The sequence below is a fragment of the Rutidosis leptorrhynchoides genome, chromosome 6, assembly GCF_046630445.1.
Source record: "Rutidosis leptorrhynchoides isolate AG116_Rl617_1_P2 chromosome 6, CSIRO_AGI_Rlap_v1, whole genome shotgun sequence".
Taxonomy (NCBI): Eukaryota; Viridiplantae; Streptophyta; class Magnoliopsida; order Asterales; family Asteraceae; genus Rutidosis; species Rutidosis leptorrhynchoides.
In genome coordinates, this window is record NC_092338.1 from 442,782,504 (window position 1) to 442,798,278 (window position 15,775).

General features: G+C 32.7%; 1 long non-coding RNA gene across 1 annotated transcript; it reads left to right on the plus strand.

Annotated features, from left to right (window-relative positions):
• The first annotated feature begins 8,170 nt into the window (after positions 1–8,170).
• Positions 8,171–10,653, plus strand: LOC139851583 (uncharacterized). The gene is made up of 3 exons (XR_011760662.1): positions 8,171–8,311; positions 8,762–8,827; positions 10,360–10,653. It is a non-coding gene; the product is annotated as an uncharacterized lncRNA (long non-coding RNA).
• The last annotated feature ends 5,122 nt before the right edge of the window (positions 10,654–15,775 follow it).

The following is a 15,775-nucleotide window of genomic DNA, read 5'->3' on the forward strand; positions in this document are numbered from 1 at the left end:
TACTATTGAGGTGTTTCACTCTGCGTGGAGAAATGATTTTTTTATTTTAGAAGGAAAGAATTGTCTACATCTTATTTCTTTCATACCCTATTTATGTGAAGATTGAGTTTCTTGTTGTTTTGTATGTTAACTATCGTATGTATTTTAAGAGGATAAAATGACACCTAACTAATTCTCCATACGTGCGCTAAAATTGCTGAGTTATTTTATTTTTTTGAAAAGCAAGATTCATTAAACAACCACGAAATTACAAACCGCCTTGGCCCTTACAAGAACATGAGCCGAAGCGTATATGAAAGGAGATGACAGGCGAGCATACCGGTTGCAAAGTAAGCAACCTAAGAGCAAGCCTTCACCCCACCAAGTACGATAAACCAATATACAATACAAACACATATAGAAGTAACACGAAAACTCGAAAAGTATAAAGACTTCGTGAGTTATTAATTAATACAAATAATACTTAAGTTAATTGTTTTTAAGGAAATCAATTATGCACCCATTTGATAGCTATTCAAATAATACGTAATTTAATTACCTAAAAGGTTGCAATTAACGATAGGATGTTAAAAACATTTGTGCTACTAATACGGAGTAGAATGTTAAAAACACAAATTAAATTATTCATAGGCGTAGGATGTAATTAATAGGCGTAGGATTCTAGCTCGGCATCTCTACCATTTTGCAGTATAATTTTGTTGTACATTGCGTTTTTTCTCGAGTAATAAAATCTTCTGCTTTTCAAAAGAAAAAAAATTATTCACATTTTAACTGACATGTAATTTTATAGGTCTATCAACTAGTTATTATATATAATATAATATATATAATATAATATATATATAATATAATAAACAAATTAAAACAAACGAATAATGACTATCTCATATCTCATATCTGTGTGTAAGTTACGAGAAATAATTATGCTCTTTTTAGTATCGAAAATGTGACCTTCAATATCATAATTAATTTCAACTAATTTTCCATTTATTAATGACCCTTTGTAACAAATTCTGTAATATAATATTAAGTAGATCATTGAATGAGGCAACGTAAATAATATATTATATTACTGTAATATAATATAATCAACTAAAAATTTAGCGGGCCAATAATTATGAAACGTATAGCGGTATAGAGTATTTTATTAGTCGCACAACTTAAGTGTTGTTATAATAATAATAATAATATAGATATGGATAGTCAATTTTGGTGTATACATATAGTCAATTTTGGTACACAAAGTATGTATTTTTATATTGAGATTTTAGGCTATAAATACTCATGAATGCAAGCATTAAACTTGCACCATTTCTCACACTTACAAAGTGTTTCTTTCTTTCTCTCCATTATCATCTTTGTTCTTACACTTCATTATTAGTATTCTAAATCAAGAATCAAATCACTAAAGGTAGTTATAAGCCTACTGAATTATAACATCAAGAATCAAACCACTAAAGGTAGTTATAAGCCTACTGAATTATAACATCAAGAATCAAACCACTAAAGGTAGTTATAAGCCTACTGAATTATAACACGTTATCAGCACGATAATCTTAATACTAAATATGGTTGGCTCTGCCACCAAAATGATATATGGTCGGTTATACCACCAAAATGATATATGGTCGGTTATACCACCAAAATGATATATGGTCGGTTATACCACCAGAATGATATAGGTCGGTTATACCACCTGGAAAAATATATGGTCGACACTGTCGCCAAATTTTCATTTATGTTTACTAATATTTATATTTTTGTTATATAACATTTATTTATGATTGCTTACACATGGTCGACACTGTCACCTACTTATCATTTATGTTATATTAAATTTATGTTTAATGTTTATATACTTATGAATATAAATTGACTCTAATTTATCATGATGTTTGTTTTAATTTTTGATAATAGAAAATGTCGAATCTGGAAAAGCTTAAATTTACTCCTTTAGAATCAACTGGAAACAACTACATGCCATGGGTTATAAAAGTAAAAATGCATCTTAAATCAATGGGCATTCTTGAAACCATAAATGAAAACAACACTTGTTCTGAAAAAGAACAAGCTACGGCATGTTGCTTTATTCATCAACATATTGATGAATGCTTACAAAATAATTATGTGACTGTAGAAGATCCCCATGTTTTATGGGAAGGTCTCAAAAGCAGATTCAATAATCAAAGAGAAATTTTACTTCCAGCTGCAATGGAACAATGGAGAACATTAAGGTTCCAAGACTTTAAGAAAGTAAATGAATACAGCTCAGCTCTGTATAATACATGTTCACAACTTAAATTCTGTGGACATGAAATTAGTGATGCAGACATGATGGAGAAAACTTTCTCCACAATGAATGCTGCAAACATCACAGTGCAAAGAAATTTGAGAATGCTAAAGTTCAAAACATATCCTGAACTTAATTCATATCTCTTAGTTGCAGAGCAAAATGATGAGCTATTAATGAAAAATCAGCAATCCCGTCCTACTGGTACACTTGCAATCCCTGAAGCAAATACTGCAAATAATTATAAACAGGGACAAGGACGCGGGCAAGGTCGTGGTTATAATAACCATCACCATCATCATGCCAAAAGCCATAACTATGGTAGAAACCATCCTTATGGTAATGGTAATGGGCGTGGACGTGGTCGTGGTCGTGGCCGTGGTGGTCAAAGAAATAGTAATCCACGAAAATATAAATATCAACCACAAAACAAGCCCATTAAACAAGATGTTGAAGAAAATTCTTCTAAAAATTCTGAAGAATCTTGCTACAGATGTGGTAGAATGGGCCACTGGGCTAATACTTGCCGAACATCTAAACATCTTGTTAAGATGTATCAGGATTCGCTGAAAGGTAAAGAAAAGGAAGTAAATTTTGTGGATAATATTGATCCAACAGTCACTGAGAAACCATCTGATTTATATGAAGATTTCTTGAATGTTTAAGTTGTGTGTCTTTTGAAAAATAAACGATTTAATATCGTCTGTCTTTGTCATTATGTTTGCTAAATGTTTCAGTACTATCTATTTGCGTTTAAAATATTGTGTAATATTAATGTACTCACTATTTATTTCTTATATATGAAGTTCAATATGAATTTTGCTGGAATACAACATCAATCAAGTGGTGGAGATCTCTGTATAGCAGACAGTGGAACTACACACACTATACTTAAATCCGAGAAATATTTTATTGATCTAAAACCAACGGAAGGAACTATACATACAATATCAGGACCTGCTAACTTGATAAAAGGGATAGGAAAGGCAAATTTCATACTACCAAATGGTACAAAATTTTTAATAAATGATGCCTTATTTTCTCCCAAGTCAAGCAGAAATTTATTGAGTTTCTCCGACATATACCTTAACGGGTATGATTATCAGTCAGTGACAACAGAAAATGAGAAATATTTAAGTATCACTGACAAGAGTCATGTGGTTGAAAAACTGCCAAGACTTAGTTCTGGATTACATTATACACATATAAATGTACCAGAAATACATATGGTAGTTAACGAAAAATATATTGATCCTGGTGTATTCAGTTTATGGCATAACAGATTAGGCCATCCAGGATCAACAATGATGAAAAGGATTATTGAATGTACTCATGGACATCCACTAAAGGATAGAAAAATCCATCATGATACAATGGTTCCATGTACATCTTGCTCTCTTGGAAAATTGATAACTAGACCCTCACCACTTAAGGTTGAGAAAGAATCACCAATGTTTCTTGAAAGAATTCAAGGTGATATATGTGGACCAATTCATCCACCATGTGGACCATTTAGATATTTCATGGTTCTAATAGACGCATCTAGCAGATGGTCTCATGTTTGTCTGTTATCAAGCCGTAATGTGGCATTTGCAAAATTTCTTGCCCAAATTATTAAATTGAGAGCTCATTTTCCTGATTACACCATTAAAAGGGTGAGACTTGATAATGCTGGTGAATTTACATCTCAAGCATTTAATGACTATTGCATGTCTATAGGAATTGTTGTTGAACATTCTGTTGCTCATGTGCATACACAAAATGGTTTAGCCGAGTCATTGATTAAACGTTTACAGTTAATCGCTAGACCATTGATAATGAGAACAAAACTCCCTGTATCTATATGGGGTCATGCAATTTTACATGCTGCTGCATTGATTCGCATCAGACCAAGTGCAAGTCATAAATATTCCCCCCTACAACTTGCTTTTGGTCAAGAGCCAAATATTTCCCATCTTAGAACATTTGGTTGTGCAGTGTATGTTCCAATTGCGACACCACAACGTACAAAAATGGGTCCTCAAAGGAGGTTGGGAATATATGTTGGATATGAAACATCTTCAATATTAAGGTATATTGAACCTATGACAGGTGACGTTTTTACAGCACGTTTTGCTGATTGTCATTTTAATGAAACATTGTTCCCTAGATTAGGGGGAGAAATGAAAAATAAAGAAAATGATGTTTCATGGTGTGAACCTCAATTAAAGTATCTTGATCCTCGCACAAAAGAATGCGAGACAGAAGTTCAAAAGATAATGCATATACAAGAACTTGCAAATCAATTGCCTGATGCATTTACAGATACAAAAACGGTGACAAAATCATATATACCAGCAGTAAATACTCCAGCTCGAATTGAAATTCCAAAAGCTGGCAATAACGTCACTCATGAATCTTTGCCACGTCAGAAACGTGGAAGACCAATCGGTTCAAAGGATAAAAATCCTCGAAAAAGAAAATCAGCTGATAATGAAGTAAAAGAAAGTGTTCAAGAAGAACCACAAATCAGTACTCCTACTGCAGAGGAGATTGATGATGTCAATACAGAAATTGCAATCAATTATGCATATTCAAAAATATTATGGAACCGAAATGAAATGAAAAATCTTGATGAGAAATTTTCATTTAATGTTGCATATGACATCATGAATAATGATGATGATCCAGAACCAACATCTATGGTTGAATGTCAAAATAGACATGATTGGGCTCAATGGAAAGAAGCAATACGAGCTGAATTAGAATCACTCAATAAAAGAAAAGTTTTCGGATCCATCATTCTCACTCCTAAAGATGTGAAACCTGTAGGATACAGATGGATTTTTGTCCGAAAAAGAAATGAGAAAAATGAAGTTACAAGGTATAAAGCTAGACTTGTAGCTCAAGGTTTTTCTCAAAGACCGGGAATTGATTATGAAGAAACTTATTCTCCTGTTATGGATGCAATTACTTTTAGGTACTTAATCAGTCTGGCAGTTTCTAAAAATTTAGAAATGCATCTCATGGATGTTGTGACTGCTTATCTATATGGATCACTTGATAGTGATATATATATGAAGATACCTGAAGGATTTAAGGTACCAGAAGCATCAAATGCAAAACCCAAAGAAATGTATTCGATTAAATTACAAAGATCTTTATATGGGTTAAAACAATCGGGACGTATGTGGTATAACCGATTAAGTGATTACTTGATAAGCAAAGGGTATACAAATAATCTTACTTGCCCTTGTGTTTTCATTAAGAAAACAACATCCGGATATGTGATCATAGCTGTTTATGTTGATGATCTTAACATCATAGGTACAAATAAAGAGATCCATGAAGCCATTCAACTTCTAAAGAAAGAATTTGAAATGAAAGATCTCGGAAAAACCAAGTATTGCCTTGGTTTACAAATTGAGCATATGCCTAATGGTTTACTTGTACATCAAACAACATATACTGAAAAGATTTTGAAACGTTTCAATATGGACAAGGCAAAACCATTAAGTACTCCTATGGTTGTTAGATCACTCAATGTTGAAGCTGATCCATTTCGTCCATGTGAAGATCAAGAAGACATTCTTGGACCAGAAGTACCATATCTTAGTGCAATTGGAGCTCTTATGTATCTTACAAATTGTACAAGACCTGACATTTCTTTTGCAGTTAATTTGTTGGCAAGGTTCAGCTCTGCTCCTACCAAAAGACACTGGAATGGGATCAAACACATATTTCGATACCTTCGAGGAACTACTGATTTAGGATTATTTTATTCTAACGAATCAAAACAAGATTTGGTTGGTTATGCAGATGCAGGTTATTTATCTGATCCACATAAAGCTAAATCTCAAACTGGATATGTATTCCTAAATGGAGGTACTGCAATATCATGGCGTTCTCAAAAACAAACACTTGTTGCTACATCGTCAAATCATGCCGAAGTGATTGCATTACATGAAGCTACTCGAGAATGTTTTTGGTTGAGATCAATGACACAACTCATTACTGATTCTTGTGGACTAGAACGCGATAAAAGTCCAACAACTATCTATGAAGATAATGCAGCTTGCATAGCACAGATGAAAGAAGGGTATATCAAAAGTGACCGAACAAAACACATACCACCTAGATTCTTCTCATACACTCAAAATCTCATTAAGGACAACCAGATTGAAATGAGATATGTGCAATCTAGCAAAAACTCTGCTGATCTTTTCACGAAAGCACTTCCAACTGCTATTTTCAGAACACACGTTCATAACATTGGCATGAGACATGTTCAAAAGATGTAACAGCTGAAGCGATGTCTACTTGAGGGGGAGTCAACTCCATGCTGCACTCTTTTTCCCTTAGCTAAAGTTTTTTCCCACTGGGTTTTCTTTAGCAAGGTTTTTAACGAGGCAGTAATTTATAGTTGATCTTCAACAAAATAAAATTGCTATCCAAGGGGGAGTGTTATAATAATAATAATAATATAGATATGGATAGTCAATTTTGGTGTATACATATAGTCAATTTTGGTACACAAAGTATGTATTTTTATATTGAGATTTTAGGCTATAAATACTCATGAATGCAAGCATTAAACTTGCACCATTTCTCACACTTACAAAGTGTTTCTTTCTTTCTCTCCATTATCATCTTTGTTCTTACACTTCATTATTAGTATTCTAAATCAAGAATCAAATCACTAAAGGTAGTTATAAGCCTACTGAATTATAACATCAAGAATCAAACCACTAAAGGTAGTTATAAGCCTACTGAATTATAACATCAAGAATCAAACCACTAAAGGTAGTTATAAGCCTACTGAATTATAACAAGTGTATACTTTTCATGACTCATGTTTCTTAGTCAAAGTTAGATTATATTACTTGCTTTCTGTTAATGCCTAAACTAATCTAGAATCCTATGCCCGACACTTTACACGAACGTTTCAAATTGATATTTTAAACTAGTAAGGTCATACCACATACACTAATCAGTCATTACGGTGTGTGAAATTTTTGTATACAACAATTATATATTTAATTTAAAATTACGATTACAACATCATAGTAGAATTTTATACACTAAAGTTAAAGTAGTCTTAACATAGCAAATTGAATTTAGCTAGCTGGGCTGTAATGGGCTTGGCCCAAAAGTCGGTGTTCTAATTAGTCCATGGTCCCTAATATCAGTTACCATGCGCAGACCACATACTATTAGGGATGTCAATGGATCGGATATGGATCGGGTGAGGCCGTATCCATATCCATATCCATTTATTTGTTTTACTTTTCATCCATCCATATCCATATCCGCCGGATGAAGCGGGTTAATGGATAATTATCCATATCCGTTTAAATTTATTTTATTTATAACAATTATAAGCGGTTATGCGACCGAAAGTCACATTTTACTAATCTATATAACAAATATTCAATAGATAACCTATTAAACGTGTAAAGATATCGACATGTAAGTTGCTTACTTTTAGTTACATGGAATCACTTTTGAACCACCAAAGTACGATAAATGCATTTGATTATTTAAACAAACCAAAATATAAGAAAGAAAGTTATATTTTTAGAGAAAATATAAAGAAAGATAAATATGAATACAATTAATGAAATATCACTACATAAATGATACTCCGTACTAATTTGAGTGATAAATTTATATATTTAATTATTTCGGGTGAAAGCGGGTTCATCCATGGATGAAATTTTTTCATCCACATCTATATCCATATTCATTTAGATCGTCCATATCTACGAATAATCGGGTAGATCGGATGGATATCCACCGGAGGGTATCTATTGCCCATCCCTTGAGACTATTACAAATCTTTTCGTCAGCAAAAAGAAAACCCCCAAAGTTAAAACTGTTCCAAATTTAGGGCTTGTATAAAATTTTATACATACATATATATATTTAGATATTTAGATCTAGAGGCATATTTGCTCTTTTTTACCCTCAATTCCCGGTCAACTTCCGATGGCGCCAATACCACCTCCCGGTCCTTACTCCGGCACCAGCACACTCGCTCTGGTAACAATTTCGGTTTTGTTGATTTTGAGTCATAAATTCTTTTGTTTTTGCTCAAATCTTTTGATTATATTGCTTTCTTGAATTTTTAGTTTATGATACGCAATTAATTGTTAACAATTTGGATAATTATGAGTTACTTATTTAGGGTTTGGTTCATGTGATAAAATGTAAGTAGATAAAATGATGTATGTACATTATCTAGAGTTTATGCACATGGAAATTTTTGTTCATTTATCTGTATATCTTTCCATGAATATCTGAGATATAAGAATGTAAATATAGTGAATTTGTTCACTTTATTTGTGTATGTGTTGTGTTTCATTAATTATTTCATTAGTACGATCTGAAAATTAGACAAAAGTCAATCAGTCGTCTCTAATATTGCAAATAAATTTTTAACATGCATGTCTCAAAATTTTGATTACCTTTTTCTTTGGTGGACAATTGTAGGTGGCTCGTGTGTCTGCCTTCTCTGCTGGACTAGTTTACGGAAGTCTTAAGCTCAAATACCTTAAGGTGCTGTATTGTTTTATACCTGTTAGAATAATGCTCGAACTTCAAATGTGAATCTTTGATATGAATTATGCTCTTGTGAATCTGTACTGGATGAGTTTTGTTTCTTTACAAGGGTCTTAACCACCACGCAATACATTTTTCCATATGTAGGTAGTTTGTCGTTTTGTGCTTTTATGCAAGACTTTAGGTAGTATCCTCATAAGTTTAGCACAGTAGATCGAAGTTTGATCTGTAGAAATTCATACCATCTTTGATCAAATAACTCTAAAAGGACGATGGTGCTTTATTAGGGATGATAACTGTTGAGAAATCTTTGGAATTTTATGCATAACAATCACCTAGTAGGGTCTAAGTTATTAAGCTCTTATATCCTGTTTTCACCTGTTGAACTATGTTTTTTGTGGTTGCTATCGTTGTTTTTTTTTCTAGACTGGAAGTTAATATAAACAATCCGAATACCATATGTGCTGACCAGAAGTCTTCCCCAATACCAGTAGAGTAACAACTGTCTACATATTACCTCCCCCATTCCTCATATATTGTTGTTGTTGAATGACCATATCTGCATGTTTTGAAAAAGATTATATTTTTATACTTTTGTTAGGTGAACTGTTTACACATTGTTACTCTGGCAGATAAACTCTGTTTACTGTTTAGAAATTTTAAACTACTCTGTAAAACTTGGATCTAGTGGTACTCTTAAGCCAATTCTGGATGATTGTATTAGCTGCCTTGTGGTTGTAGGTTTTTTAGTGTATTATAGATATTTAGGGACACATTGGGTAAGGTTTCTGCTATATATAGAAGGTGTTAGTTATGAATTATGCACAAGAATGGTAGTAATTGTCTTAGAAAAGTTAGAGAGATGAATTGAAACATGTGAATATATAACTGCTAAATGTGAAGTAAACGTTATATTCTCGCAATTTTGGATTGGAAAAATCAAGGCGAGGCTACAAAACAAATATTTATAGTCCGAATTGTGGGTGTGCTGAGCACATTTATTCTTGCTTCAGTTGTGTGTTGGCTGATGGTGGTGGAATGGATGGGTTGGGTAGCATGCAAAACAAGCCATTTATGTTATGGGTCGAAATAGTCTGGATTGGGTTGCTGAGCCCTAAAACATAAAAAGGTTATAGTATATTTTTTTACCAAAATTTGTTATTGAAATTAGTTTGTTAGTTTGTTAAATCAGGTTACAAGTGCAATAATAATAAAATTTCAATTGGATCTTCTGAATAAGATAAAGGAGGTTTTATTTATAATTGCTTATAAGTACACTATGGTTGAGTTTTGACCCATTTCAATTGTTTTATTAATACTATATAGTTATTGTGCATCTGATCTGTTAGAGATATCAGACAATGTGGATTGACCCATTTAGAATTTTGCATGTAACGGAGTCAAAAATTCCACTTCCAGGTGGCGTCCTTTTTTTTTTTTCGAGTTATGCTCGTACTTGACTCACTAACAGAATGTGTTACTACTTGTGAAGATTCATGTTGACTTTTTGTGATGTGCATGTTTTCCAGGCAAAGGCCGACTCTCAAAGAAAAGCTGCAGCCAAGGCACACCACTAAATGGGGGATGGGAATGAGGCGGTGATTCATGTTTTGAATAATTCTTGATGATGATCCTGAGTGAATTGTGTGGCCACTTGCTATGGAATTTTCTCTTTTGATTGTAACTGTTCGATTTTGTTGAGACATTGCATTTACATGAGGTTTTACTCGTTCAACCATGACAAATGGTAATACATTTTCTTAGTTTATTACATAAACATAATCCAAAAGTTGAATAATGCTAGATGAATACTTGTTTACAATCACATATGCAGGTTAAAAGTACCTTGAATATCACTTCCCTTATCTGTTAACCTATGACACCAGTGTTTTATATGGTTTCAATCTATTAAGATTAACCCTGCATAGGTCAACTCAATCATTAGTTTGCATTTGCTTCCTCTAACAACAGTTTATGACGTACTTAAAGAACCGAAATAGGGGATTATATAGATGACAATTATGAGAGTTGGCAAGATGGAATGCCTAAACCAAAAACTGACTTTTGCTATTGTTGCCATTATACAAGTGTCATGGGGAATGCCCCCTCATTCCTTTTCTGTACCCTAAATTTAGTAAGAGATGGTGTGTAAGCTGCATACACTTGCCCAATTGATCTTGAGCATTTTGATCCTAAAATGGCTATCTATGAGCTGTATAACCAATATCTTCTCCGTACTACCCGAAAGCATCCGTTCACGCAATGAACTTGTCTTTTTAAAAATAGCAATGTTTTGTCCATGGAATCCAAACCAACCAAAACTATGAATATAGAGTTATTTTTGCAGAACTTGCATACGGAGTAGTTCATTAATGACGTTGAGAAAAGGCCCACCATCGAATTTGACTCGTATGGGCAAAAATACTCTTCGACGCGTTTCTTAACTCAGACTTTTTTGTCAACTGGAGTATAATAAAAGTGAGACTTTTTTTGTCAACTGGAGTATAATAAAAGTGAGACTGATGGTGATGGGTTCACGTTAAGAAAGAAAGCCTTTTTTGGTGAGCGTGACTAGATGGGTTCATTGTTTCGATCCTTGATGTCTGGAAGAAAGCATTGTGTGGTCTTGATTTGTTGGTCCGCTACGCACAATGTCAATGCCACTATCGAGAGTTAAAGAGTGGACAACAAACGATGTTACAATAATGAGTGATCACCAATTAAAAAGAGAATATCCATCTAAATCGATTCGAGCTTGATAGTGTTGTTGACAACTATATAGCTAATAGAATCACCACAGAAAGTGCAAGAAGATCAACCATTGCAGTAAAATTGGTCAAAGCACATGTTTCTTTACAAAAAGTCAGCTTTAGATATTTGACTCTTGAGCCAAAGTGTAAAGTCAATGCCCAGTGGTGATAAAGGGTTATGTAGTATGTACGCACCCAAAGAAAGGGTTATGTAGTATGTAAACAAAGAACCAAACGGTGTTGGCTTAACGATATTGAAGTAGCCCCTCCGATTACGAGGCTATGAGTTCGAGTTTAAGAGTGTACGTACATTTGTATATAAGCACAAAGATATTCATTTAGGGTGTAACTTTGTCGTTAAAAAAATATTTTGACAGCTATTAAAGAAATTGGATACAAAAGATCAAACGATCAATTAGTAAGACCAATTTGTTTTTACGGAATGAAGTATGTCCTTTACTAACGGATAATAATTGAGTAACAAATCAAACATTATAATTAGAATCATAATAATAATTTTTGCTTTTTTTTTTAGTTATTTTTTACCACTTGTTCAGTACATATATACACAAAAACGAATAGTAAAATAAAATTTGCCACTTGTACGTAAAGTTTATACATGACGACATAAATACTTTTTTTTTTTTCATTCAAATTACGTTACTAATATAATACGGCGTAATCTATTAAAGAAATCAGATATTCGATTCTTACCTGATATATTTATATTTAATTTAATGTAATTAAAATTTAAAATCATTAATGTCTAAATCGATCTTAACTATAAATAATCACCATATGGCTTGGTTTCTCAAAAGAGACACACTCAATCCATATTGTTCTCTAAATCTTTTCAATAATTGTTTATCTTAATTAATCATTAAAGTCATTTGTCAAAATAATGGGGGACAAATGATCATGGAAGAACAGGAAACAATTCTAATTATAAAACTTCATAACATTAAGTCAATTCAACAAAATCATTCCTAATTATATATAAATATATTATTATTAGAGATTAGAGATTAGCTAACTTCTACTCTTATGACACAAAATAAGACTTGTACAAAGAAACTTTCAAAATATATCAATATTCTTCATGTTGGGTCGGGTCAAAACGTGTAAGTTGGCAGGGACACGCTAACCCTGTGTGCCGTAGCACCCACCAATCCCACCCCAAAAGAGACCTGTGCCGGAAAAGTACCTCCTCCCAGTACCCACAGTGACGGCAAGGCGATTTTTACCCCAGCTAGCTAGTCCCCCGAAGCACTTCACAAATTTCCCCCCGGAGGGAGAAATAATTCCATGCGGGGCGTCCAGACTGAGAATTGAACTTGCGCCTTTCTTGGGTCAAAGCTTCCCCACTGTGGGCCCAGGGATCAAAGGCATCGGGTACCACTGAGCTATAAGCTCGTATATTCTTCATGTTAATTGGTGATATGCAAAGCCGTTAAAAAAAGAAGTTGGTGATATGCAAAAATAAAAAATAGTGAACTAAAAATATGTTACAATACAGAAGATTGGCTTGGAAACTATAATAAAGAAATAAGAACGAGAATAAAATACATGTGGTTCACTGCGGAATGATTTTAGTCGGTTAACAATCGTTTAACTAAATGTTAAAAAAAGGGTTAACGGTTGATTAATTGAACCTTTAAAAAGTAATGGAAAAAAAGGAAGGTGAAAAAAGGAAGTGGAAAAAGTTTGATCGGTTCACGATTGTTTTATTGAACGGTTAAAATAAAAGGTTGACGGTTGGTTATCTGAACGTTCAAAAAAATGGTTGTAGACAATTTCCCATATCATATCCTAGAATAAAGAGAAGTCATTTCTCCACACAGAGTGCAACTTCCCAAAAGTAGAGAAAGTCCTCTAAATGTTCTATGAATAGAGATATTGCTTCCGAATGGACTTTCGGCCAATAAGTATGTTAAAAAAGTGTGAGATGCTATAAAAATGGTATAATCAAATTTCAATGAATTTTAAACCTGCCTGAAATTCAATTTAGGTTCTAAACGACAGTCAAGTCGCCAGTAAGTGTTATTAAAAAAATAAAAATAAAGTTACCAAAATACTCCAAAAGTTAGTTTGGGGTGATCAAACATAGAATTGATCCTTAATGTTTGGTCCATACTTGTTAACAAAAGAAGAGGATTTAAGCAATTTTTATATTTAAGTCTTTACTCCTGTGCACCGTGAATAACTCTGATATGAGATGAAGGTCTCAGCAGGGGTGGTTAAATGTTAACCCACCATCGTCGGGTTAACCAGTATCAATGGCCCGAGAATAAGTGTTGATTTATGTTCAAGGAACGTTACATGTGACTGTTGAATAAGAGCTATAAAGCTGTCAAGATTTCAGGTTTAATCGGGCCGCACTCTTGACGATGATGGTCTTTGTAAAGACCCGTCCTAATCTATAAGAAAGAATACAATAACATTTGGTTACATCGCGAGGTACTTGACCTCTATATGATACATTTTACAAACATTGCATTCGTTTTTAAAAGACAAACTTTCCTTACATTGAAAGTTGACGGCATGCATACCATTTCATAATATATCTAACTATAATTGACTTAGTAATAATCTTGATGAACTCAACGACTCGAATGCAACGTCTTTTGAAATATGTCATGAATGACTCCAAGTAATATCTCTAATATGAGCAAATGCACAGCGGAAGATTTCTTTCATACCTGAGAATAAACATGTTTTAAAGTGTCAACCAAAAGGTTGGTGAGTTCATAAGTCTATCGTAAACAATAAAATTCATCATTTTGATAGACCGCAAGATTTAAATGCTGCATGGTACAAATGGGCCCGAATCCTATACCCACCTGTAATGTACATGCGATATCTTTTAAATACAGTACACCTTTCTCGTGTACGAAATCATCTTTCATAAATCTTAGTAACCGTACACATATCTTGTGCACAAAAATAACATACACATAACCTGTGTATAAAATCATTCTCTCGATACATAACATTCACTTTTCATTGCTTTCATAGCTTGGCTTGGTAACCGACCTTAACATATAATGCGCATAATAATATCCCCAAAACATAACATCTCGTCTGTATAATAATCATATAAACTTCGAAGTACTAAACACCACGTCCACTAGCCATTCCGTCTAGTGAACATTCTGGGTGGGGGTGTTAAACCCGGTAGTTACCTTTAGGATTCGCGTCAATTAGGCGTGCACTAATTATCAAAATTAGTGATGTTCCCTAATTCTTAGGTTACCAAGCAATAATAATCAGGGGAAAAATATTCATATCAATTGTGGCAATTATCACGTCCACATAATTCAATGGTGGCAATTATCACGTCCACATAATTCATTCGAGGAATGTTTTGCTTGTGTCTATCTCGTAAACATTTATAAAAGCATTTCATGTATTCGCAGTTCAAAATGTATTTCAAAAGCATTTAATAAAGAAGTTGTAAAAGTAGCGCATGTATTCTCAGTCCCAAAAATGTAAAGAGTAAAAGGGAATCAAATGAACTCACGATACTGTATTTTGTAGTAAAAATACATATGACGAAACTGAACAATACAGGGTTGACCTCGGATTCACGAACCTATATGAAGTATATATATTAACACATATAATCATAATCGAACAAATTTAGGTATTATTATTAATTTTTATTTTAGTAACTTGTACGTTTCATTAATAACTAAATTAACTATATTTATTTTTATATACATTAAATAGATAATTAATATTTATTACAAACATATTTATTTAGTTATGTTTTATGTAAATAATATATTTTTATATAGAAAATCTTCATTTGATATATTAATAATACTAATAATAATAATGATAAAAATGATAATATTAGTGTTAGAAATAATAAAAATGATAATAAAAATAATAATGATAAAAAAAATAATGATAATTCTAATAATAATAATAATGATAGTTCTAATAATAAAAATGATAATTTTTATAAAAAAAAATTAGTTTCAATAATAATACTACTCATTTTAAAAATAACAATGATAATAATAATAATAATAATAATAATAATAATAATAATAATAATAATAATAATAATAATAATAATAATAATAATAATAATAATAATAATAATAATAATGAGTAATAAGTAAACTACCTCAAAGAAGTAGTCCTAAAAAAAATGCCCAAGTCCGGGTTTGAACCCGCGACGTCCCGC